Source organism: Ranitomeya imitator, chromosome 3, assembly GCF_032444005.1.
Source record: "Ranitomeya imitator isolate aRanImi1 chromosome 3, aRanImi1.pri, whole genome shotgun sequence".
Lineage (NCBI taxonomy): Eukaryota > Metazoa > Chordata > Amphibia > Anura > Dendrobatidae > Ranitomeya > Ranitomeya imitator.
In genome coordinates, this window is record NC_091284.1 from 601,975,615 (window position 1) to 602,001,774 (window position 26,160).

The window sequence follows — 26,160 nt, forward strand, 5'->3', positions numbered from 1 at the left end:
ACAGCCTACATAGTGTGTAACACAGGCCACGTAGTGTATAACACAGGCCATGTAGTGTATAACACAGCCCACATAGTGTATAGCACAGCCCGCGTAGTATATTGCACAGCCCAAGTAGTACATTGCACAGCCCACGTAGTATATTGCACAGCCCAAGTAGTACATTGCACAGCCCACGTAGTATATTGCACAGCCCACGTAGTACATTGCACAGCCCACGTAGTACATTGCACAGACCACACAGTACATAGCACAGCCCACGCAGTACATAGCCCAGCCCACACAGTATGTTGCACAGCCCACGCAGTATATTGCACAGCCCATGCAGTATATAGCACAGCCCACGCAGTATATTGCACAGCCCACACAGTATATTGCACAGGCCACGCAGTATATTGCGCAGGCCACGCAGTATATTGCGCAGGCCACGCAGTATATTGCACAGGCCATGCAGTATATTGCACAGCCCACACAGTATATTGCACAGCCCGCGTAGTATATTGCACAGCCTGCGTAGTATATTGCACAGCCCACGCAGTATATTGCGCAGCCCACGTAGTATATTGCACAGCCCACGCAGTATATATCAATGTGGGCATCATATCCCTGTTAAAAAAAGAATTAAAATAAAAAATAGTTATATACTCACCTTCCGTTGGCCCCCGGATCCAGTAAGCATTTACTGACGCTCCTCATGCGCTCCGGTCTCAAGAGTGCATTGCGGCCTCGTGAGATGATGACGCAGCGGTCTCGTGAGACCGATACGTCATCATCTCGCAAGATCGCAATGCATGGAGCGGTCACTGGGGCATCGCGAGGAGCAGGAAAGGCCTTTTCTGGGGCCGACGGATGGTGAGTATATAACGATTTTTCTTTTTTATTATTTTTAACATTAGATCTTTTTACTATTGATGCTGCATTAATAGTAAAAACTTGGTCACACAGGGTTAACAGCAGCGTTAATGGAGTGTATTATACCATGGCATAACCCAGTCCATTAGTGCTGCCATTAACCCTGTGTGAGCGCTGACTGGAGGGGAGTATGGAGCAGGCACTGACTGCGGGAAAGAAGGAGCGGCCATGTTGCCACAGGACTGTGCCCATCGCTGATTGGCCGTGGCAATGATCATGGGTGTTTTGCCACGACCAATCAGCGACTTGGATTTACATGACAGACAGAGGCCGCGACCAATGAATATCCGTGACAGAGAGACAGACAGAAAGACAGACAGACAGATGGAAGTGACCCTTAGACAATTATTAAAGATTGAGGATATCACCGTTGACAGGGACACTTTTTTGGCTTCAATAGGTGTCGAGGCATTATACAGTAGTATTCTCCATGACAGGGGTTTAAAAGCTGGTGATTTTTTTCTTAGATCCAGAGGTACTCATTTTGCAAAACACAATCAGTTCCTAAGTCTACTCCTTCACTTTATATTGACTCACAATTATTTTTTATTTGATGGGAAGTTCTACCACCAGTTCAGGGGCACAGCCATGAGCAGTCCATGGGCCACCATTTATGCCAATCTGCTCCTGTGCTGGTGGGAAGACACCGTGGTTTTTTGTGAGGCTCTGTCGTCGTGATTGCATCCCCAGATATTATTCTGGGGGCACTACATTGATGATATTTTGTTTTTGTAGATGGGTGATGCTCTTTCTTTTAATAAATTTGTCCAGGACCTTAATGTGAACAATATAGGTCTGAAATTTACATCGGAGATTGATTCAGACTCCATCAATTTTCTAGATATCACAAGTAGGAAGGATGAGGAGGGCTGGCAGCAAACTAGTATTTTCAGAAAACCAACCTCTACTAACAATCTACTTAGATGGAGCAGCCATCATCCCCTTGGCCCCAGAAGGGGGATTCCTAAAGGCAAGTATTTGAGGGTTAGGAGAAATTGTACTTCTGACCTTTCTTTCTATAGGGAGGTACAGTACGTGATCTTAGGGATAGATTTCAAGCAAAAAGAGAAAAATATGCGGCACTCACCCGTCTTTGTGCTGAGCATTCGTGTTCTTTATTGGAATAAAGTAGTAGAATGATTATACATCCATTAAAACATCAGGTACATGTGAGGGTACGGTATTGGAGAAAGGACGACGGCCGTTTCGCACACTGAGTGCTTCAACGGGTCCAGGTGATTGATTACCTTCACGTCATTTCCTTTTAAAGGATTCCTGACGTGCGTACAACAACATACATTACAAATTGCTGTGAGATATAAAGTGAACTGTGCAAAAAACATATATTTATAATAAGTAATCATATCTGTTTGCAGAATTGTAATCCTAAACATTATATGATACCAGAGCTATTTTATATATCTGGTCTTATTTAGTTATCAACCTTTTAACCTAGTTTGTTACAAAAATACTGCCATATAACGATCATTGAGGCCGATCGGACCTTGCGCATTAGCGTTTAAAATCCATCTGGCTTCTTTTCTTAATAGCAGTTTATTTTGATCTCCTCCTTGTGGAGGATTTTTTACAATCTCGAGCCCAGCAAAACTGAGCAGATTAGGATTGGAATTATGTTTCTCCTTCATATGCTGAATCAACCTTAAACAGCCTTTGCCTGTTACAATCGAGTTATAATGTTCTTTAAATCTCGTAGCCATTGGTCTTATCGTTTTACTGATATAAAAATATCGACAGGGACAAAATAAAACGTAAACTACAAATTTACTCTTGCAAAAAATGAAATCCTGAACTCTGTGTATTATTGGGCCAATCTGGATAGGGTTATGTGTTATATGTAGATGGCAAAACCTACAGTTACCGCATTTATAATTACCCACTAGGGTGTTATTTTTCAACCAATTATTTTCATTTTTGGGGACAAAAATTCTATTATGCACAAGCATATCCGACAAATTATGGGCACGTTTATATGCAAATTTAGGGGCACTGGCATGTATGGATACTAGATCCTTATCCGTTTGTAGGACATGCCAGTTCTTCCGTATAGATGCATGTATAATATTGTCTAGATTACTGTGCTTAAAACAAAAGGAAAATCTATTTATTTCTTTATTACCCTCTACAATGGGTTCCGTTTTCTTTTTCCTTTTTAGAAAATCCCCTTGCTCCAATACCGCACCCTCACATGTACCTGATGTTTTCATGGATGTATAATCATTCTACTACTTTATTCCAATAAAGAACACGAATGCTCAGCACAAAGACGGGTGAATGCTGCATATTTTTCTCTTTTTGCTTGGACTTATATTCAGCTTATATGCTTGGTATGCAGAGCACCTTATACCCATCAGCTTCGTGACACCTGCAGTTCGGCTGTTCATCAGAGTCTTATTCCATTAGAACTAGTTTGCCTCTAGTGCCGTTCATTTCATTCTCCGTTTATCTATCTTAGGGGTATTAGTTTGTCGAGATGGGTTACCCTAGAAACATTCTTCATGAAATATTTAAAGAGGGTGTATCTATACCACAAACCAATCTTCTTCAATCTAGAACAAAAGGTGGCTCGGAGTCACTCCAGAGGATGATAGGGAATTTTGATGTCTGCTCACAGGAAGTGAGAGGTTTCATTAGTAAATAATGGGATATCTTCTTGGCCGACACGGACATTAAGGAATTTTTGCCTCAAACTGCCTCAAACACCTGCCATTACCTATAGACAAGGGAGATCAATAAGAGATCAGTTGGTCCACAGTACTTTCATCCCCCCTAAAAAGATCACTACCTGGCTAGATAGGAGACAGTCTGGCACCTTCAGATGTGGTGGCTGCTCTTTTTGTGGTTTTTTTGGAGATTGGCAGTCAAATTAACAGTGTAAGCACTGGGCAAACACTTAATATGAGACATTTTGCAAATTGCAAGACAAGTGGTCTAATTTATCTTTTTACATGCACATGTCCGCTCAACTATGTTGGCAAGACCTAAAGGGAGCTGAAGAGGAGGATCAGGGATTACATTGGGGACATCAATCATGCCAGGGAGACCCCCATCTCTAGGAATGTGTGTGAGGTACACCGGGGTGATCTCAAATCCTTTTCTTTTAATGTGATTAAAGTTATTTCTCCATCTGTTAAAGGTGGCAATCTGGATAAAAGGATTCTTCAAAAGGAACTCAGGTGGATCCATAGACTGAACACTGCTTCTCCCATGGGTTAAAATGAACAAATTCGAGATGTGAGTTGATCCATAAAGGAGAAGGAGTGGGGATTCTTAGCTGAGGCAAGACCCCATGTCCATCTGTGACTGCGGAAGCGAACGGGGCGAGACTTGAGCTGAGGACATATCTCGTCATTCGTGGGATTGTTTTGGGATCCCTTGGACTCGTGTGGACTACTGCTTTGTTAGCTGGCACAAGGATTATCGGGAGGTGCCCCCGAATCTGTTCCGTTGGACTAATTGTGGACTCTGTAGATCTACCTGTATGTGTTTTTCCAGCGTTCTTGATAATAAATCTGTTGAATCATCCCTCGGCCTGTTGTCCCTTCTTGCTCTGCCGTACACCCCGTCACAAACTGGTTGGCAGCAGAGGGATCAGAGCAGAAGGAATGGAGGACAATGGCCCAACATCGGGAACCAACACCGCAGAGTACAAGAACTGGACTTTGGGGAGCCTACAATCAAAGGCCCGTGAAGTAGGAGTCCGTTTTAAAGTACTCTCCAAGGAGCAGCTAATTGAGGCTTTGGAAGGAGTTCGCCTGCAAGATGACGCTGAGGAAGGATCCTCACAGCAAATGGAGGAAAGAAGGCAGCCGGAGGTAAATACCCCAAAAAGTCAGTGGGTTGTGTGGTACGAGGAGGAGTTGGCATTGCTGGGAGAAGAGGCCACCATAGACAATAAGAGGGAGGCCATTCACAGAGCTCAGGAGAGGGAGGCCATTCACAGAGCCGAGGACAGAGCTCAGGAGATGGCATTGTTGGAGAGTGGAGACGCAGATCGCTTTGGAAGCAGCTAGAAGCTCTAGACAGACTCTAACCCCAGCACCCACCATGAGGGAACTCCCCAGAGTGTCCCGCAAAGACTTCAAGCCCTTTAATGAGGCTGCAGGCGACATTGAGGGCTTCTTCAAGGACTTTGAGCATCAGTGTCGATTAATGGAAGTCCCGGAAAGGGACCGAGTCCGACATCTGGTGGGGCTCTTAGAGGGTGGAGCTGTGTTATGGACCTGGTGGTTAGGAGCACCCGGAATGACCTGATGGTTAAACTCACACAGGACAAGCTCTGGGAAGTGGGAGCTCTGCCGACCGCAACCCCTAATCCTATCACACAACTAGAAATAGCCGTGGAACGTACCTAACACGACCTAGATGCCTCTTCACAGCCTAAGAGCTAACTAGCCCTAAAGATAGAAAATAAAGCCTGCCTTGCCCCAGAGAAATTCCCCAAAAGAAAAGGCAGCCCCCCACATATATTGACTGTGAGTTAATATGAAAGTCACAAACACAGAAATGAAACAGGTTTCAGCAAAGGGAGGCCAGACTTGCTAAACAGACTGAGGATAGGAAAGGAATCTTTGCGGTCAGCACAAAAAACTACAAAAGACCACGCAGAGTGTGCAAAAAGACCTCCGCACCGACTCACGGTGCGGAGGTGCCACTCTGCATCCCAGAGCTTCCAGCTAGATAGGCAAAATCATGATAGCCAACTGGACAAGGAAACAATGAACAAATAATAACTAGCAGGGATTTAGCTTCTGCTGGAGTAGACAGGTCACCAGAAAGATCCAAGAGCGAACTGAACCAGTACAAGAACATTGCCAGCTGGCATGGAGTAACAATCTGAGTGGAGTTAAATAGAGCAGCCAGCCAAAGAATAAACTACGTCACCTGTGGAAGGAACCTCAGAAGCAGCAGCTCCACTCACAGCCACCAGAGGGAGTCCATGGACAGAACTCGCCGAAGTACCATTCATGACCACAGGAGGGAGTTTGAAAACAGAATTCACAACAGTTCCCCCCCTTGAGGAGGGGTCACCGAACCCTCACCAGAGCCCCCAGGCCGATCAGGATGAACCAAATGAAAGGCACGAACTAGATCGGCAGCATGAACATCAGAGGCAAAAACCCAGGAATTATCTTCCTGACCATAACCCTTCCACTTGACCAGGTACTGGAGTTTCCGTCTCGAAATACGAGAATCCAAAATCTTTTCCACCACATACTCCAACTCCCCCTCGACCAACACCGGGGCAGGAGGATCAATGGAGGGAACCATAGGCGCCACGTATCTCCGCAATAATGACCTATGGAACACATTATGGATGGCAAAAGAAGCTGGAAGGACCAAACGAAATGACACAGGATTGAGAACCTCAGAAATCTTATACGGACCAATGAAACAAGGCTTAAACTTAGGAGAGGAAACCTTCATACGAACATGACGAGATGACAACCAAACCAAATCCCCAACACAAAGTCGGGGACCAACACAGCGCCGGCGGTTAGTGAAACGTTGAGCCTTCTCCTGGGACAATGTCAAATTGTCCACCACATGAGTCCAAATCTGCTGCAACCTGTCCACCACCGTATCCACAACAGGACAGTCCGAAGGCTCAGCCTGCCCTGAAGAGAAACGAGGATGGAAACCAGAATTACAGAAAAAAGGCGAAACCAAAGTAGCCGAGCTGGTCCGATTATTAAGGGCGAACTCAGCCAAAGGCAAGAAGGACACCCAATCATCCTGATCAGCAGAAACAAAGCATCTCAGATATGTCTCCAAAGTCTGATTAGTTCATTCGGTTTGGCCATTTGTCTGAGGATGGAAAGCCGAAGAAAAAGACAAATCAATGCCCATCTTAGCACCAAAGGACCGCCAAAACCTCGAAACAAACTGGGAACCTCTGTCCGAGACGATGTTCTCCGGAATGCCATGCAAATGAACCACATGCTGGAAAAACAATGGCACCAAATCAGAGGAGGAAGGCAATTTAGACAAGGGTACCAAATGAACTATCTTAGAGAAGCGATCACAAACCACCCAAATGACTGACATCCTTTGAGAGACAGGGAGATCTCAAATAGAATCCATGGAAATATGCGTCCAGGGCCTCTTCGGGACCGGCAAGGGCAAAAGCAACCCACTGGCACGAGAACAGCAGGGCTTAGCCCGAGCACAAGTCCCACAGGACTGCACAAAAGAACGCACATCCCGTGACAAAGAAGGCCACCAAAAGGATCTAGCCACCAAATCTCTGGTACCAAAGATTCCAGGATGACCCGCCAACACCGAACAATGAACCTCAGAGATAACTCTACTAGTCCATCTATCAGGGACAAACAGTTTCTCCGCTGGACAACGGTCAGGTCTATCAGCCTGAAACTTCTGCAGCACACGTCGCAAATCAGGGGAGATGGCAGACAAAATTACCCCCTCTTTGAGAATACCCGCCGGCTCAGGAACACCCGGAGAGTCAGGCACAAAACTCCTTGACAGGGCATCAGCCTTCACATTCTTAGAGCCAGGAAGGTACGAAACCACAAAATCAAAACGGGAGAAAAACAGCGACCATCGAGCCTGTCTAGGATTCAACCGTTTGGCAGACTCGAGATAAGTCAAATTCTTGTGATCCGTCAAGACCACACACGATGCTTGGCTCCTTCAAGCCAATGTCGCCACTCCTCGAATGCCCACTTCATGGCCAACAACTCTCGATTGCCAACATCATAATTGCGCTCAGCAGGCGAGAATTTTCTAGAAAAGAAGGCACATGGTTTCATCACCGAGCCATCAGAACTTCTTTGCGACAAAACAGCCCCTGCTCCAATCTCAGAAGCATCAACCTCAACCTGAAACGGGAGCGAAACATCTGGCTGGCACAACACAGGGGCAGAAGAAAAATGACTCTTCAACTCCTGAAAAGCCTCTACAGCCGCCGAGAACCAATTGACCACATCAGCACATTTCTTGGTCAAATCAGTCAACGGTTTAGCAACACTAGAAAAATTAGCGATGAAGCGACGGTAAAAATTAGCAAAGCCCAGGAACTTCTGCAGGCTCTTCACAGATGTCGGCTGAGTCCAATCATAAATGGCCTGAACCTTAACAGGGTCCATCTCGATAGTAGAAGGGGAAAAAATGAAACCCAAAAATGAAACCTTCTGAACCCCAAAGAGACATTTCGACCCCTTCACAAACAAGGAATTTGCACAAAGGACCTGGAACACCATTCTGACCTGCTTCACATGAGACTCCCAATCATCCGAAAAGACCAAAATATCATCCAAATATACAATCATGAATCTATCCAGGTACTCTCGGAAGATGTCATGCATAAAGGACTGAAACACAGATGGAGCATTAGAAAGCCCGAATGGCATAACCAGGTACTCAAAATGGACCTCGGGCGTATTAAATGCTGTTTTCCATTCATCGCCCTGTTGAATTCGCACAAGATTATACGCCCCTCGAAGATCTATCTTGGTGAACCAACTAGCCCCCTTAATCCGAGCAAACAAATCAGACAGCAGCGGCAAAGGGTACTGAAATTTGACTGTGATCTTATTAAGAAGGCGGTAATCAATACAAGGTCTCAAAGAGTCATCCTTCTTGGCCACAAAAAAGAACCCTGCTCCCAACGGTGATGACGACGGGCGAATATGACCTTTCTCCAAGGATTCCTTTATATAACTCCGCATAGCGGCGTGCTCTGGCACAGATAAATTAAACAGTCGGCCCTTAGGAAACTTACTACCAGGAATCAAAGTAATAGCACAATCGCAATCTCTATGAGGAGGTAAGGCACCGGATTTGGGCTCTTCAAATACATCCCGGTAATCTGACAAAAACTCAGGGACTTCAGAAGGAGTAGAAGGCGAAATTGACAGCAATGGAACATTACCATGTACCCCCTGACAACCCCAGCCGGACACAGACATAGATTTCCAATCCAATACTAGATTATGGACCTGTAGCCATGGCAACCCCAAAACGACCACATCATGCAGATTATGCAACACCAAAAAGCGAATATCCTCCTGATGTGCAGGAGCCATGCACATGGTCAATTGAGTCCAGTACTGAGGCTTATTCTTGGCCAAAGTCGTAGCATCAATTCCTCTCAATGGAATAGGATACTGCAAGGGCTCCAAGAAAAAACCACAGCGCCTGGCAAACTCCAAGTCCATCAAATTCAGGGCAGCGCCTGAATCCACAAATGCGATAACAGAATAGGATGACAGAGAGCAAATCAGAGTAACGGACAAAAGAAATTTAGACTGTACCGTATCAATGGTGGCAGATCTAGCGAACCGCTTAGTGCGCTTAGGACAATCGGAGATAGCATGAGTGGAATCACCACAGTAAAAACACAGCCCATTCCGCTGTGTTCTTGCCGTTCAGCTCTGGTAAAAGTCCTATCGCATTGCATAGGCTTAGGCCTATGCTCAGAGAATACCGCCAAATGGTGCACAGCTTTGCGCTCACGCAAGCGACGATCAATCTGAATGGCCAAGGACATAGACTCATTCAGACCAGCAGGCGTGGGAAATCCCACCATGACATCCTTAAGGGCTTCAGAAAGACCCTTTCTGAAAATTGCCACCAGGGCACACTCATTCCACTGAGTAAGCACAGACCACTTTCTAAACTTCTGACAGTACACCTCCGCTTCATCCTGACCCTGACACAAAGCCAGCAAGATTTTCTCTGCCTGATCCACTGAATTTGGTTCATCATAAAGCAATCCAAGCGCTAGAAAAAACGCATCTACATCACGCAATGCAGTATCTCCTGGCGCAAGGAAAAATGCCCAGTCTTGAGGGTCACCACACAACAAAGAAATAATGATTTTTACTTGTTGAACGGGGTCACCAGAGGAGCGGGGTTTCAAAGCTAGAAACAGTTTACAATTATTTTTGAAATTCAGGAATTTAGATCTATCCCCAGAAAACAAATCAGGAATTGGAATTCTAGGCTCTAACATCGGATTCTGAACCACAAAATCTTGAATGTTTTGTACCCTTGCAGTGAGATGATCCACACAAGAGGACAGACCTTGAATGTCCATATCTACACTTGTGTCCTGAACCACCCAGATGTTAAGGGGAAAAGAAAGACAAAAAACACTGCAGAGAAAAAAAAATGGTCTCAGAACTTCTCTTATCCCTCTATTGAGATGCATTAATACTTTGGGCCAGCTGTACTGTTATGGACCTGGTGGTTAGGAGCACCCGGAACAACCTGATGGTTAAACTCACACAGGACAAGCTCTGGGAAGTGGGAGCTCTGCCCACCGCAACCCCTAATCCTATCACACAACTAGAAATAGCCGTGGAGCGTACCTAACACGACCTAGATGCCTCTTCACAGCCTAAGAGCTAACTAGCCCTAAAGATAGAAAATAAAGCCTCCCTTGCCTCAGAGAAATTCCCCAAAGGAAAAGGCAGCCCCCCACATATATAGTTAAGATGAAAGTCACAAACACAGAAATGAAACAGGTTTCAGCAAAGGGAGGCCAGACTTACTTAACAGACTGAGGATAGGAAAGGAATCTTTGCGGTCAGCACAAAAAACTACAAAGACCACGCAGAGTGTGCAAAAAGACCTCCGCACCAACTCACGGTGCGGAGGTGCCACTCTGCATCCCAGAGCTTCCAGCTAGATAGGCAAAATCATGATAGCCAACTGGACAAGGAAACAATGAACAAATAATAACTAGCAGGGACTTAGCTTCTGCTGGAGTAGACAAGTCACCAGAAAGATCCAAGAGCGAACTGAACTAGTACAAGAACATTGCCAGCTGGCATGGAGTAACAATCTGAGTGGAGTTAAATAGAACAGCCAGCCAAAGAATAAACTACATCACCTGTGGAAGGAACCTCAGAAGCAGCAGCTCCACTCACAGCCACCAGAGGGAGTCCATGGACAGAACTCGCCGAAGTACCATTCATGACCATAGGAGGGAGTTCGAAAACAGAATTCACAACAGAGCTGCCGCAGGCTATAGAGCTATGGACCCTCGGGGGAACTTTGAGTATGCGGAGATTAAACAGACTATTCTAGAACATTATGCTGTTACCCCAGACACTTACAGGACTCAGTTCCATACTTTAGCCTGCGATGAGGAAGTGTCTTTCAAGATGTATGCCCACAGACTCAAACAAATATGTCATCGCTGGCTGGAGGCAGAGGAGGCCTTAACCTGGGAGACCTTCCTCCAGGTTATCCTAAAAGAGCAGTTTTACTTCAAGTGCCCTGCTGAGATCCGGGAATGGGTGCGTGAAAGGAGACCAGCCACTGTGGAGGAAGCTGCAGTTCTAGCTGATGAGGCTCTCACCATCAAGCCTCAGTGGAGGGTTTTGTTGGAGGATGGAGAGAGGCCTACCAGCTCCACAACACCGGTAAGCCCCCTGTTCTTCTGTCCCCATTGTTCCCCGTTCCTCTAAGCCACCACCTCATGCTGATACCCGTGTAAATGTGCCTCCAGTTGCTTCTACTGCGTTTTCTGGAATACGACGAGGAGAGGAAGTAGCAGAGCGCAGGTGTTATGGTTGTGGGCATCCGGGGCATCTGCAGGCCTCATGCCCAGCCAGCCCATGGAGGAGTCGTCCTCAAAACCCTACAGCACCTTCAGGTGGGGGCCGGTCTCCAGGTTCCCTTACCCCTCACCCAAGAGGACACCTTGGATGGAGTGAGACCCAGCACAGATGCTATCGATGTGGACAGCCGGGGCATCTGCAAGCCTCCAGCCCAGCTGTTCAAATGAGGATTAATCCTGTACCCAGTCGTATTATTAATTATGTACAGCCAAGTGCCATGGAGGACGACGTGTCACCACTATGTGAGGACTGGCCTTGTGCCTCACCCACCCATGTTGCACCACTAGGAGTTTATGGTGTGCGACCTGCAGCTATGACGACTTCTGCTCATCGAGGTAAGCACTTGCAGGAGGTCATGCTGGATGGACAGAGACTTATTGGATTTTGTGACTCAGGGGCTTTCCTCACACTGGCTGATCCCCGAGTGGTTCGGCCTGAGGCAATCCATCGAGGACCTGGGATTGTCATTGCACTGGCTGGTGGACAATGGAGGACTATTCCCACAGCCACTGTGGATCTGAACTTTGGTTTTGGGGTCAGGCGATGTGTGGTTGGGGTGATGGGTGGTCTGCCTGCAGATGTTCTCCTGGGCAATGATGTGGGAGAGCTACGATGCCAATTCGTGGCTGCATGAAGCCACATGTAGTTACGCTCTGCCTGTGTGTACTTAACCAGCGACCTGTAGAGGTCCCTAGTACGTACACAAATTGGGAGTGGAAGGGATTGTCATGATATGTACTTTTGCCCTGTTCTGTATTTGAATAATATGCCATTTGATGTATGTAACTGTTCTCTGGTTTCTATTAGCTGTGATTTATGTATTTTCTTGTGCTGGGAGTTCACCTGTAACAATATGTCTCCTTCCCCCAATACTTGCAGCCCTAAGCTATAATGTAATTAAGCTTTGTCAACACCACCAGTGAAAGAATAGCCATTCTTCCTCACAGCAGGTGGCTAGTCAAATGTACATACTACATAGACTACTTGGAGCCTACCAGTCTAGAATCTTCTGGTGGACCCAACCATTGAATAGAAGGTGTGACCCCTACCCCCCTTCATGGGCGGATCCCAGGAGCTCAGACAATCCATTCTTATTTTGAGATCAGGTGTGAGTTGATCCATAAAGGAGAAGGAGTGGGGATTCTTAGCTGAGGCAAGACCCCATGTCCATCTGTGACTGCGGAAGCGAACGGGGCGAGACTTGAGCTGAGGACATATCTCGTCATTCGTGGGATTGTTTTGGGATCCCTTGGACTCGTGTGGACTACTGCTTTGTTAGCTGGCACAAGGATTATCGGGAGGTGCCCCCGAATCTGTTCCGTTGGACTAATTGTGGACTCTGTAGATCTACCTGCATGTGTTGTTCCAGCGTTCTTGATAATAAATCTGTTGAATCATCAAAAAAATAATAAAAAATGAACAAATTCATTTTGGCTGTTTTCCGTGATTACCCTGTTAATTTGACTGTTGGCACCCCTGTGTGAGCATTCCCTTATTTATCGACCTGAATAGGTCATTTATTTATTATAATATTTCCCAATTAGGAGGGAACGCATATCTGTTTGCCTTTCAGGATATATACCTGGCCAAGGCAATACCTATATTGGCAAACTCTGATGTATAATATGGTTTAAAGATGCCAAGTAATCAAGATCCAAAAAGTACAGTATCATGTCTCCTTGCGGAGAGTGACATGTTAAGCATGTCGAGATGAGAAGACTTAAAGCCGCAATGCTCCTCTGGGAAATATGCAAAATGTCTCTTCAGAGAGTAAGAGGACTAGCACTCTAGTGCCACATATTGGAAGTAGCAATCCTGACAGTCAATGTCGACCCATTAACGAGCCTTGTCATATGATTTAGGATAAGTTTGGCTCTTATCCTAAGTCATGTAACAAGGCTCATTAAAGGGTCGACATTGACTGTTAGGATTGCTACTTCCAATAGGTGGCACTAAAGTTCTAGTCCTCTTCCTCTCTGAAGAGACAATTTCCAAGTAATCAAGCAATTTATGGAAGACAGTAACTTGAGTTGCGACTCAGGTCATTTAAATTGAGTATTATGGTTTAGTACATCTATATCTATTTGATGATATAAAAATGGGTTTAAAGGATCACATCAAGTGGTACAGTTATTAACCCCTTCATGACCTTGGGATTTTCCGTTTTTCTGTGCTCGTTTTCGCTCCCCTCCTTCCCAGAGCCATAACTTTTTTATTTTTCCATCAATATGGCCATGTGAGGGCTCATTTTTTTGCGGGACGAATTGTACTTTTGAAGGACATCATTGGTTTTACCATGACATGTACAAGAAAATGGGAAAAAAATTCCAAGTGCGGTGAAATTGCAAAAAAAGTGCAATTCCATGCATATTTTTTGTTTGGCTTTTTTGCTAGGTTCACTAAATGCTAAAACTGACCTGCCATTATGATTCTCCAGGTCATTACAAGTTCATAGACACTAAACATGTCTAGGTTATTTTTTATCTAAGTGGTGAAAAATTTGGGGTTGGGTCAAGGCTTATTTTTTGCAAGCCAAGGTGACGTTTTTAGTGATACTATTTTGGTGCAGATACGTTCTTCTGATCGCCCGTTATTGCATTTTAGTGCAATGTCAATGACGAAAAAAACGTAATTTTGGCATTTTTTATTTTTTTCTCGCTACGCCATTTAGCGATCAGGTTAATCCTTTTTTTTATTGATAGATGGGGCGATTCTGAACGCAGCGACACCAAATATGTGTATATATTTGATTTTATTTTTATTGTTTTATTTTGAATGGGGCGAAAGGGGGGTGATTTAAACTTTTATTTTTTTTTTATTTATTTAATATTTTTTTTAACATTTTACTTTTGCCATGCTTCAATAGCCTCCATGGGAGGCTAGAAGTTGACATAGCCTGATCAGCTCTGCTACATAGCAGGGATCATCAGATCGCTCCTATGTAGCTTAATTACAGGCTTGCTACGAGCGCCGACCACAGTGTGGTGCTCACAGCAAGCCGGCATCAGCAACCATAGAGGTCTGAAGGAGACCTCTGGTTGCTATGCCGACGCATCGCTGACCCCTTATCATGTGACGGGGTCGGCGATGAGCGCATTTCCGGCCGCGTGGCTGGAAGCGGTAGTTATATGCTGCTGTCAGCATTTGACAGCGGCATTTAACTAGTTAATAGCGGCGGGTGGATCGCGATTCCACTCGCTGCTATTGTGCGCACATGTCAGCTGCTCAAAACAGCTGACATGTCTCCGCTTTGATGTGGGCTCACCGCCGGAGCCCACATCAAAGCAGGGGATCTGACCTCGGATGTACTATCCCGTCTGAGGTCAGAAAGGGGTTAATATAATAAATGGGCCCTGCACATACCCCTAATGCTAGGATCCTGCACCTGTGCACTTGATGGAATGCAGCTAAGAAGCACATAAACCGAAAGTACTGATATTCACTTCCGCTTCGACGTTAGCTGTGATATACAGAGACCCTGCGCCTGCGTGTGGTGGATTTCCTTTGGAATGCATGATGCCGGGAAATACATACTTGCGCATCGGCGCATTCGACTGGAATGCACATGCAAGAAAGTGCAGCGGTTATAAGTAGTGTTGAGCATTCCGATACCGCAAGTATCGGGTATCGGCCGATACTTGCGGTATCGGAATTCCGATACCGAGTTCCGATGTTTTTGCGATATCGGGAATCGGTATCGGATCCATATTAATGTGTAAAATAAAGAATTAAAATAAAAAATATTGATATACTCACCTCTCCGGAGGCCCCTGGACATCACCGCTGGTAACCGGCAGCCTTCTATGTTTAAAATGAGCGCGTTTAGGGACTTCCATGACGTCACGGCTTCTGATTGGTTGCGTGCCGCTCATGTGACCGCCACGCGACCAATCAGAAGCCGCGACGTCATTCTCAGGTCCTAAATTCCTAGAATGAGGAGTTTAGGACCTGAGAATGACGTCGCGGCTTCTGATTGGTCGTGTGGCGGTCACATGAGCGGCACGCGACCAATCAGAAGCCGCGACGTCATTCTCAGGTCCTAAAAGCGCTCATTTTAAACAAAGAAGCCTGCCGGTTACCAGCGGTGATGTCCAAGGGCCTCCGGAGAGGTGATTATATCAATATTTTTTATTTTAATTCTTTATTTTACACATTAATATGGACCCCAGGGCCTGAAGGAGAGTTTCCTCTCCTTCAGACCCTGGGAACCATCAGGATACCTTCCGATACTTGGTGTCCCATTGACTTGTATTGGTATCGGGTATCGGCGATATCCGATACTTTTCGGGTATCGGCCGATACTATCCGATACCGATACTTTCAAGTATCGGATGGTATCGCTCAACACTAGTTATAAGAAGCGTACTTCCGCACGCCGGACTACGCATATGTCTTTATTTTACTAATTAACAGAATCTATATTTGGGGCATACTGGGCACTGTGTCTAAGGCACTTTATCAAGAGTGGACTCACCATGTGGTCTGATGACTATATCACTATGGATGTACAGGTCCTTCTCAAAAAATTAGCATATAGTGTTAAATTTCATTATTTACCATAATGTAATGATTACAATTAAACTTTCATATATTATAGATTCATTATCCACCAACTGAAATTTGTCAGGTCTTTTATTGTTTTAATACTGATGATTTTGGCATACAACTCCTGATAACCCAAAAAACCTGTCTCAATAAATTAGCATATTTCACCCATCCAATCAAATAAAATTGTCTTTTAATAACAAACAAAAAAACCATCAAATAATAATGTTCAGTTATGCACTCAATACTTGGTCGGGAATCCTTTGGCAGAAATGACTGCTTCAATGCGGCGTGGCATGGAGGCAATCAGCCTGTGACACTGCTGAGATGTTATGGAGGCCCAGGATGCTTCAATAACGGCCTTAAGCTCATCCAGAGTGTTGGGTCTTGCGTCTCTCAACTTTCTCTTCACAATATCCCACAGATTCTCTATGGGGTTCAGGTCAGGAGAGTTGGCAGGCCAATTGAGCACAGTAATACCATGGTCAGTAAACCATTTACCAGTGGTTTTGGCACTGTGAGCAGGTGCCAGGTCGTGCTGAAAAATGAAATCTTCATCTCCATAAAGCATTTCAGCCGATGGAAGCATGAAGTGCTCCAAAATCTCCTGATAGCTAGCTGCATTGACCCTGCCCTTGATGAAACACAGTGGATCAACACCAGCAGCTGACATGGCACCCCACACCATCACTGACTGTGGGTACTTGACACTGGACTTCAGGCATTTTGGCATTTCCTTCTCCCCAGTCTTCCTCCAGACTCTGGCACCTTGATTTCCGAATGACATGCAAAATTTGCTTTCATCAGAAAAAAGTGCTTGGGACCACTTAGCAACAGTCCAGTGCTGCTTCTCTGTAGCCCAGGTCAGGCGCCTCTGCCGCTGTTTATGGTTCAAAAGTGGCTTTACCTGGGGAATGCGGCACCTGTAGCCCATTTCCTGCACACGCCTGTGCACGGTGGCTCTGGATGTTTCCACACCAGACTCAGTCCACTGCTTCCTCAGGTTCCCCAAGGTCTGGAATCGGTCCTTCTCCACAATCTTCCTCAGGGTCCGGTCTCCTCTTCTCGTTGTGCAGCGTTTTCTGCCACATTGTTTCCTTCCAACAGACTTACCATTAAGGTGCCTTGATACAACACTCTGGGAACAGCCTATTTGTTGAGAAATTTCTTTCTGGGTCTTACCCTCTTGCTTGAGGGTGTCAATGATGGCCTTCTTGACATCTGTCAGGTCGCTAGTCTTACCCATGATGGGGGTTTTGAGTAATGAACCAGGCAGGGAGTTTATAAAAGCCTCAGGTATCTTTTGCATGTGTTTAGAGTTAATTAGTTGATTCAGAAGATTAGGGTAATAGGTCGTTTAGAGAACCTTTTCTTGATATGCTAATTTATTGAGACAGGTTTTTTGGGTTATCAGGAGTTGTATGCCAAAATCATCAGTATTAAAACAATAAAAGACCTGACAAATTTCAGTTGGTGGATAATGAATCTATAATATATGAAAGTTTAATTGTAATCATTACATTATGGTAAATAATGAAATTTAACACTATATGCTAATTTTTTGAGAAGGACCTGTATTATGATGATTAAGCTAAGTAGCTTTCTTTAACATGTATACTCCTGATGAGTAATTTGCTGTATACATGTCTTGTGGGTCCTTATTATCTTGGGAGATATGGAGGTTTTTTGAAATGTATATTTGAACTCTAACTGTAGAGGATTTACACTTTAGGATCATCAACATCCCTGCTACTAGTTAGCACAATAGGTTTTTGTTTGGGACAGCTGTGGAGAAGCGGGGGCGCCATTCTCGTCATTTTCTAATTAGGGTGCCAATCTCCGCTGTGAGGTAGGGACAGGGTGGGGGCAGCAAAACCATTGGCCCCTTATCTTGATTTGGACCACTCCTGGTCCCTCCTCTGGGGTCCCATATTTGACAATCACATATAATTGTCTAAGGGTCACTTCCATCTGTCCTTCTGTCTGTCTGTCTGTCTTTCTATCACGGTTATTCATTCGCTGATTGGTCTCGGCAGCTGCCTGTCATGGCTGCCGTGACCAATCAGCGACAGGCACAGTCCGGAAAAAATGGCCGCTCCTTACTCCCTGCAGTCAGTGCCTGTCACCCGCATACTCCCCTCCAGTCACCGCTAACACAGGGTTAATGCCGGCAGAAACGGACCGCGTTATGCCGCGGGTAACGCAATCCGTTACCGCTGCTATTAACCCTGTGTGTCCCCAACTTTATACTATTGAATAGTAACAAATTTAATGTTAAAAATAATTTAAAAAAAAAAACCTGCTATACTCACCCTCCATTGCAGCTCGCGCCGGCCGCCATCTTCCGTTGCAGGTTCCGGTGGCAGAAGGACCTGCCATGACGTCACGGTCAGGTGACAGTCGCCTTTTCTATATTTAGTATTTTTTGATCTCTTGGTGATGGTATTGAGTTTTGTGTGCACCAGTATTATATAATATAAAAGTTAACATAATTTTATAGGGAAACTGGTTTTTTTTTTCTGTGAACTATACAGGATGTACAACCCACATAGGTAATGTTTTTAAATGTGTAAACCTTTTGTACATTGTGCATTGTTGAAACTTGTACCCACCATGTCTAGCAATTATAATAACTGCTAAATTTATTGTGAAGTCCCCACCATGGTCTCTTTTGGCATGTATTATACAGACCTCTTGGGTAATTTTTAGAAAATGTTGTACATTGTGCAATGGTGAAACTTGTACTCCCTATCTCTAGCAATTATAATAAGCATTGCATAATTTATTGTTAGGTCCCCATCATGGTCTATTTTGGTGTGTACAATACACAGTCCTTGGGTAATTTTTGGAAACCTTTGTACGTTGTACAATGGTCAAATTTCTACTGTCAATCTATATATTTTCTATTATTATAATTTTTTATTGTGTTGCCCTTTTCACAGTCTCTTTAAACATGTATCTGGGAGCCTAATGTTGATTTTTAGGTCTGCACTTGGATATTGTGTAACAGCAATGCATTAATATGCCCCACACACTTCTTCAGATTTCAGCCTTTCACAGAATAATAATATGAGTAAACATGCTCTATATATATGCTGCTAGTTCTAAATCTTTCCCACACATCACTTTAAAAAAATTCGACATAATACATAATTCGACATATACAGCTAACATACACAGCACCCCAGTAGGTGGGCAGAATGCCTGGGTACTGTAACACTAGTCACTTCTCACGGCCAAGCCGTGAGTCAGAGTTGTCAAGGAGTCCAAAGTCAGAAGCCAGGAGGGTACGTCATAAACAGAAGGAAGAGACAAAAGCATAGTCAAGTAACGTTCCGAAGTCAGAGTACAGGGAGGATAATGGATTAGAGCTGAAGGGGTTAAACAGGTGGATGGTCAGAACGAAGTCCAAGGTCAGGCAACAGATCAAGCAAAGAGAATTCAAGGCACAGAAAAGCAGAGCACAAACCTCACAAGGTGAATGTATGTCTGGCAGTGTTCTAGGATAAACAGCTCAGTTAGGAAGCATGGTCATTAACTGGAATAATGAACACATGGAGACAGCCGATGCCTCACAGTCTCAGATTGGATAGTCGAGCTGTCAATCAACACACTGACTGCTCAGCACACTCCTATACCAGATTGGATGGCCAAGTGGTCAATCAAAGTACTGCCAGCCTCAGCACACCCCTATACCATATTGGACAGCCGAGCTGTCAGTAAATGTATCCCAGACACACTGAGGGGTGGAACCATGACAGTATCCCCTCTTCTAGGGGGACTACCGGATCCCCAGGTTTCCCAGGAAATTTTAGATGGAAGGCCCTAACTAACTGATCAGCCTACACATCTCAAGCAGGGACCCAGGATCTCTCCTCAGGTCATATCCCCTCCAGTGGATGAGGTACTGGTGGGAATTAAGGACCCTCTGAAAATCCACAACCTTCCGAACCTCATATTCCAGGCCACCTCCACTGAAAGCGGTGATGAGGGAGGCAATGCAGAAGAAACATTCTCCTTTAATAGGGATGGAGGAAGCTTTAATCTAAATGCCACATGATTGACCACCTCCAGGATTTCATATGGACCAATTAACTTTGGACCCAACTTTGCCGACAATCACTTTAAGTCTAATGTTTCAAGAAGAAAACCAAACCTTATCCCCAATCTTAAAAACAGGACCCACCGAACGTCTTCTATCTGCCTTTCGTTTTTAGGCGAATATGGACAATCTCAATATTCTTTTGAACCTCCCTCCAGTCTCTGCATTGTAAAATCCTCCCCAAGGCATTCAGAACTGATCCTAGAAAATTTACCAAAATGGGGATGAAAGCCATAATTACAGAAGAACGGTGAGGTCCCGGTATTTTGATTTACTTGACTGTTAAAATCAAACTCAAAGAGAGGTAAAAATGAAGACCAGTCCTCTTGCCTGGCTGTCACAAAGCAACTTAAAATTTGATCCAAAGACTGGTTTGTCCTCTCAGTCTGACCATTGGTTTCAGGGTGATAGGCAGATAAAAATGATAAGTCATTCCCTAGTTTACTGCAAAAAGCTCTCCAAAATTTAGAGACAAGTTGTACTCCCCTATTAGATACAATGTACAGAGGGATCCTATGTAATCTTACAATATGAGAAATAAATAACCTGGAGAGTGTCTCTGCATTACGTAATATTGACAAAGGAACAAAATGAGCTTGTTTGCTGAATTGATCAGCTACCACCCAGATAGCAGTCGTACCATCAGACAGAGGTAAATCTGTAATGAAATCCATGGAGAAATGAGTCCATGGTCTTTCAGGAATAGGCAATGGAGCCAATTCCCCAATCGGCCAGCTATGACTGATTTTGGCGCATGCGCAGACTTCACAAGCAGATACAACATCTGTTGTGAATTCTGTGGCTGAGTTCACTTCTGTGGTCACAAGTGGTATTGCAGTCTCTGGGCTTCCTCCCTCAGGTGTTTTGGTGAGCTCGTTGGCTGCCTTGCTATTTAGCTCCACCTGAGTCTGTCTTCCTTGCTCCTTGTCAATGTTCCAGTGTTGGATCTGAGCTACTGCATCTTTCCTTTGGCCTGCTGCTCTGCTAGATAAGTGCTTCTAGTTTGTTTTCTGTTTTTTCTGTCCAGCTTGCTATTAACTTTTGCTGGAAGCTCTGAGAAGCAAAGGGGTGCACCGCCGTGCTGTTAGTTCGGCACGGTGGGTCTTTTTGCCCCTTTGCGTGGTTTTCGTTTTAGGGTTTTTTGTAGACTGCATAGTTCTCTTTGCTATCCTCGCTCTGTCTAGAATATCGGGCCTCACTTTGCTGAATCTATTTCATTCCTACGTTTGTCTTTTCATCTTGCTAACAGTCATTATATGTGGGGGGCTGCCTATTCCTTTGGGGTATTTCTCTGAGGTAAGTCAGGCTTGTATTTCTATCTTCAGGCTAGTCAGCTCCTCAGGCAGTGCCGAGTTGCATAGGTAGTGATAGGCGCAATCCACTGCTGCTTATAGTTGTGTGAGGATAGATCAGGTACTGCAGTCTACAGAGATTCCACGTCTCAGAGCTCGTCCTATTGTTTTTGGTTATTGCCAGATCTCTGTATGTGCGCTGATTACTGCACGCTGTGTTGCCTGATTGCCAGCCATAACAGTACAAGGAGCCACACCAATGATTCCCAATAGAGGGAAAAAAGAAATCCTGACATCATTTTTTTTTCTTAGCTCTGTCTTCAGTCTTTTTTTTCCCCTAGACATTAGAGTGCTTCAGGACACAGCTGTGGACATGGATATTCAGGCTCTGTGCTCCTCAATGGATAATCTCGTTGTAAATGTACAAAAGATTCAAGATACTATTGATCAGAAATCGATGCTAGAACCAAGAATTCCAATTCCTGATTTGTTTTTTGGTGACAGAACTAAGTTCCTGAGCTTCAGAAATAATTGTAAGCTATTTTTGGCCTTGAAACCTCATTCTTCTGGTAATCCTATTCAACAGGTTTTGATTATTATTTCTTTTTTGCGCGGCGACCCACAGGACTGGGCGTTTTCTCTTGCACCAGGAGATTCTGCATTGAGTAATGTTGATGCATTTTTCCAGGCGCTGGGATTGCTTTACGATGAGCCTAATTCAGTGGATCAGGCTGAGAAAAATCTGCTGGCTTTATGCCAGGGTCAGGATGATGTAGAAGTATATTGTCAGAAATTTAGGAAGTGGTCAGTACTCACTCTGTGGAATGAATCTGCACTAGCGGCTTTGTTCAGAAAGGGTCTCTCTGAAGCTCTTAAGGATGTAATGGTGGGATTTCCTATGCCTGCTGGTTTGAATGAGTCTATGTCCTTGGCCATTCAGATCGGTCGTCGCTTGCGCGAGCGTAAATCTGTGCACCATCTGGCGGTATTGTCTGAGAGTAAACCTGAGCCTATGCAGTGCGACAGGACTATGACTAAAGTAGAACGGCAAGAACACAGACGTCTGAACAGACTGTGTTTCTATTGTGGTGATTCTACTCATGCTATTTCTAATTGTCCTAAACGCACTAGGCAGTTCGATAGCTCTGCCGTTATTGGTACTGTACAGTCCAAATTCCTTTTGTCCATTACCTTAATGTGCTCTTTGTCATCGTATTCTGTCATGGCGTTTGTGGATTCAGGCGCTGCCCTGAATCTGATGGATTTGGATTATGCTAAACGTTGTGGATTTTTCTTGGAGCCTTTGCGGTGTCCTATTCCGTTGAGAGGAATTGATGCTACACCTTTGGCCAAGAATAAGCCTCAGTACTGGGCCCAGCTGACCATGTGCATGGCTCCTGCACATCAGGAAGTTATTCGCTTTCTGGTACTGCATAATTTGCATGATGTGGTCGTGTTGGGGTTGCCATGGCTACAAACCCATAATCCAGTATTGGATTGGAACTCTATGTCGGTAACCAGCTGGGGTTGTCAGGGAGTACATGGTGATGTTCCATTTTTGTCTATTTCGTCATCCATTCCTTCTGACATCCCAGAGTTCTTGTCGGACTTTCAGGATGTATTTGAAGAGTCCAAGTCTGATGCCCTACCTCCGCATAGGAATTGTGATTGTGCTATCGATTTGATTCCTGGTAGTAAATTCCCTAAGGGTCGTTTATTTAATTTGTCCGTACCTGAACACACCGCTATGCGCAGTTATGTGAAGGAGTCCCTGGAGAAGGGACATATTCGCCCATCGTCGTCACCATTGGGAGCAGGGTTCTTTTTTGTAGCCAAGAAGGATGGTTCGCTAAGACCGTGTATTGATTACCGCCTTCTTAATAAGATCACTGTTAAGTTTCAGTATCCCTTGCCATTGATTTCTGACTTGTTTGCTCGGATTAAGGGGGCTAGTTGGTTTACTAAGATTGATCTTCGTGGTGCGTATAATCTGGTGAGAATCAGGCAGGGAGATGAATGGAAAACGGCATTTAATACGCCCGAGGGTCATTTTGAGTATCTGGTGATGCCGTTCGGACTTGCCAATTCTCCATCTGTTTTTCAGTCTTTTATGCATGACATTTTCCGTGAGTATCTGGATAAATTCTTGATTGTTTACTTGGATGACATTTTGATCTTCTCAGATGATTGGGAGTCTCATGTGAAGCAAGTCAGAATGGTTTTCCAGGTACTGCGTGCTAATTCCTTGTTCGTGAAGGGATCAAAGTGTCTCTTCGGTGTGCAGAAAGTTTCATTTTTGGGGTTCATCTTTTCCCCTTCTACTATCGAGATGGATCCGGTTAAGGTTCAGGCCATCCAGGATTGGACTCAGCCGACATCTCTAAAAAGTCTGCAGAAATTCCTGGGCTTTGCTAATTTTTATCGTCGCTTCATCTGTAATTTTTCTAGCATTGCCAGACCATTGACCGATTTGACCAAGAAGGGTGCTGATTTGGTTAGTTGGTCTTCTGCTGCCGTGGAAGCTTTTCAGGAGTTGAAGCGTCGTTTTTGCTGTGCCCCTGTGTTGTGTCAACCTGATGTTTCTCTTCCGTTCCAGGTCGAGGTTGATGCTTCTGAGATTGGTGCAGGGGCGGTTTTGTCACAGAGAGGTTCTGGTTGCTCAGTGTTCAAACCATGTGCTTTCTTTTCCAGGAAATTTTCTGCTGCTGAGTGTAATTATGATGTGGGCAACCGAGAGTTGCTGGCCATGAAGTGGGCATTCGAGGAGTGGCGTCATTGGCTTGAGGGTGCTAAGCATCGCGTGGTGGTTTTGACTGATCATAAGAACCTTACTTATCTTGAGTCTGCCAAGCGCTTGAATCCTAGACAGGCCCGTTGGTCGTTATTTTTTGCTCGTTTTGATTTTGTGATTTCATACCTTCCGGGCTCTAAAAATGTGAAGGCGGATGCTCTGTCTAGGAGTTTTGTGCCCGACTCTCCGGGGTTATCTGAGCCGGCGAGTATCCTCAAGGAAGGAGTCATTGTGTCTGCCATCTCCCCTGATTTGCGGAGAGTGTTGCAGAAATTTCAGGCTAATAAACCTGATCGTTGTCCAGCCGAGAAACTGTTCGTCCCTGATAGGTGGACTAGTAAAGTTATCTCTGAACTTCATTGTTCGGTGCTGGCCGGTCATCCAGGAATCTTTGGTACCAGGGAGTTGGTTGCTAGATCCTTCTGGTGGCCATCTCTGTCACGGGATGTGCGTGCTTTTGTGCAGTCCTGTGGAATTTGTGCTAGGGCTAAGCCCTGCTGTTCACGTGCCAGTGGGTTGCATTTGCCCTTGCCGGTCCCGAAGAGGCCTTGGACACATATTTCGATGGATTTCAATTCTGACCTTCCCGTTTCTCAAAAAATGTCGGTCATTTGGGTGGTCTGTGATCGCTTTTCTAAAATGGTCCATCTGGTGCCCTTGGTTAAATTGCCTTCCTCCTCTGATTTGGTGCCTTTGTTCTTCCAGCATGTGGTTCGTTTACATGGCATTCCTGAGAATATTGTTTCTGACAGAGGTTCCCAGTTTGTCTCGAGGTTCTGGCGAGCCTTTTGTGGTAGGATGGGCATTGACCTATCTTTCTCCTCGGCCTTCCATCCTCAGACTAATGGCCAGACCGAACGAACCAATCAGACCTTGGAAACATATCTGAGATGTTTTGTTTCCGCTGACCAGGATGATTGGGTGTCATTTTTGCCGTTGGCTGAGTTCGCCCTTAATAATCGGGCCAGCTCGGCTACCTTGGTCTCTCCATTTTTCTGCAATTCTGGGTTCCATCCTCGTTTCTCTTCAGGACAGGTTGAGTCTTCGGACTGTCCTGGTGTGGATTCTGTGGTGGACAGGTTGCAGCAGATCTGGACTCAGGTAGTGGACAATTTGACCTTGTCCCAGGAGAAGGCTCAGCTTTTCGCTAATCGCAGACGCCGTGTGGGACCCCGACTTCGTGTTGGGGATCTGGTTTGGTTATCTTCTCGTCATATTCCTATGAAGGTTTCCTCTCCTAAATTTAAACCTCGTTTTATTGGTCCGTATAGGATTTCTGAGATTCTCAATCCGGTGTCTTTTCGTCTGACCCTCCCAGACTCCTTTTCCATACATAATGTATTCCATAGGTCGTTGTTGAGGAGATACGTGGCACCTATGGTTCCATCTGTGGAGCCTCCTGCCCCTGTTTTGGTGGAGGGGGAATTGGAGTATATTGTGGAGAAGATTTTGGATTCTCGTGTCTCTAGACGGAAACTCCAGTATCTGGTCAAATGGAAGGGTTATGCTCAGGAAGATAATTCCTGGGTTTTTGCCTCTGATGTCCATGCCCCAGATCTTGTTCGTGCCTTTCATGTGGCTCATCCTGGTCGGCCTGGGGGTTCTGGTGAGGGTTCGGTGACCCCTCCTCAAGGGGGGGGTACTGTTGTGAATTCTGTGGCTGAGTTCACTTCTGTGGTCACAAGTGGTATTGCAGTCTCTGGGCTTCCTCCCTCAGGTGTTTTGGTGAGCTCGTTGGCTGCCTTGCTATTTAGCTCCACCTGAGTCTGTCTTCCTTGCTCCTTGTCAATGTTCCAGTGTTGGATCTGAGCTACTGCATCTTTCCTTTGGCCTGCTGCTCTGCTAGATAAGTGCTTCTAGTTTGTTTTCTGTTTTTTCTGTCCAGCTTGCTATTAACTTTTGCTGGAA

The 26,160-nt window shown here is 45.1% G+C and overlaps 1 long non-coding RNA gene across 1 annotated transcript in view; it reads right to left on the reverse strand.

Moving 5' to 3' along the window:
• The window catches only part of LOC138672225 (uncharacterized), an 88,575-nt gene that overhangs the window by 13,048 nt on the left and 49,367 nt on the right, over positions 1–26,160 (reverse strand). The gene's annotated exons all lie outside the window — the stretch shown is intronic.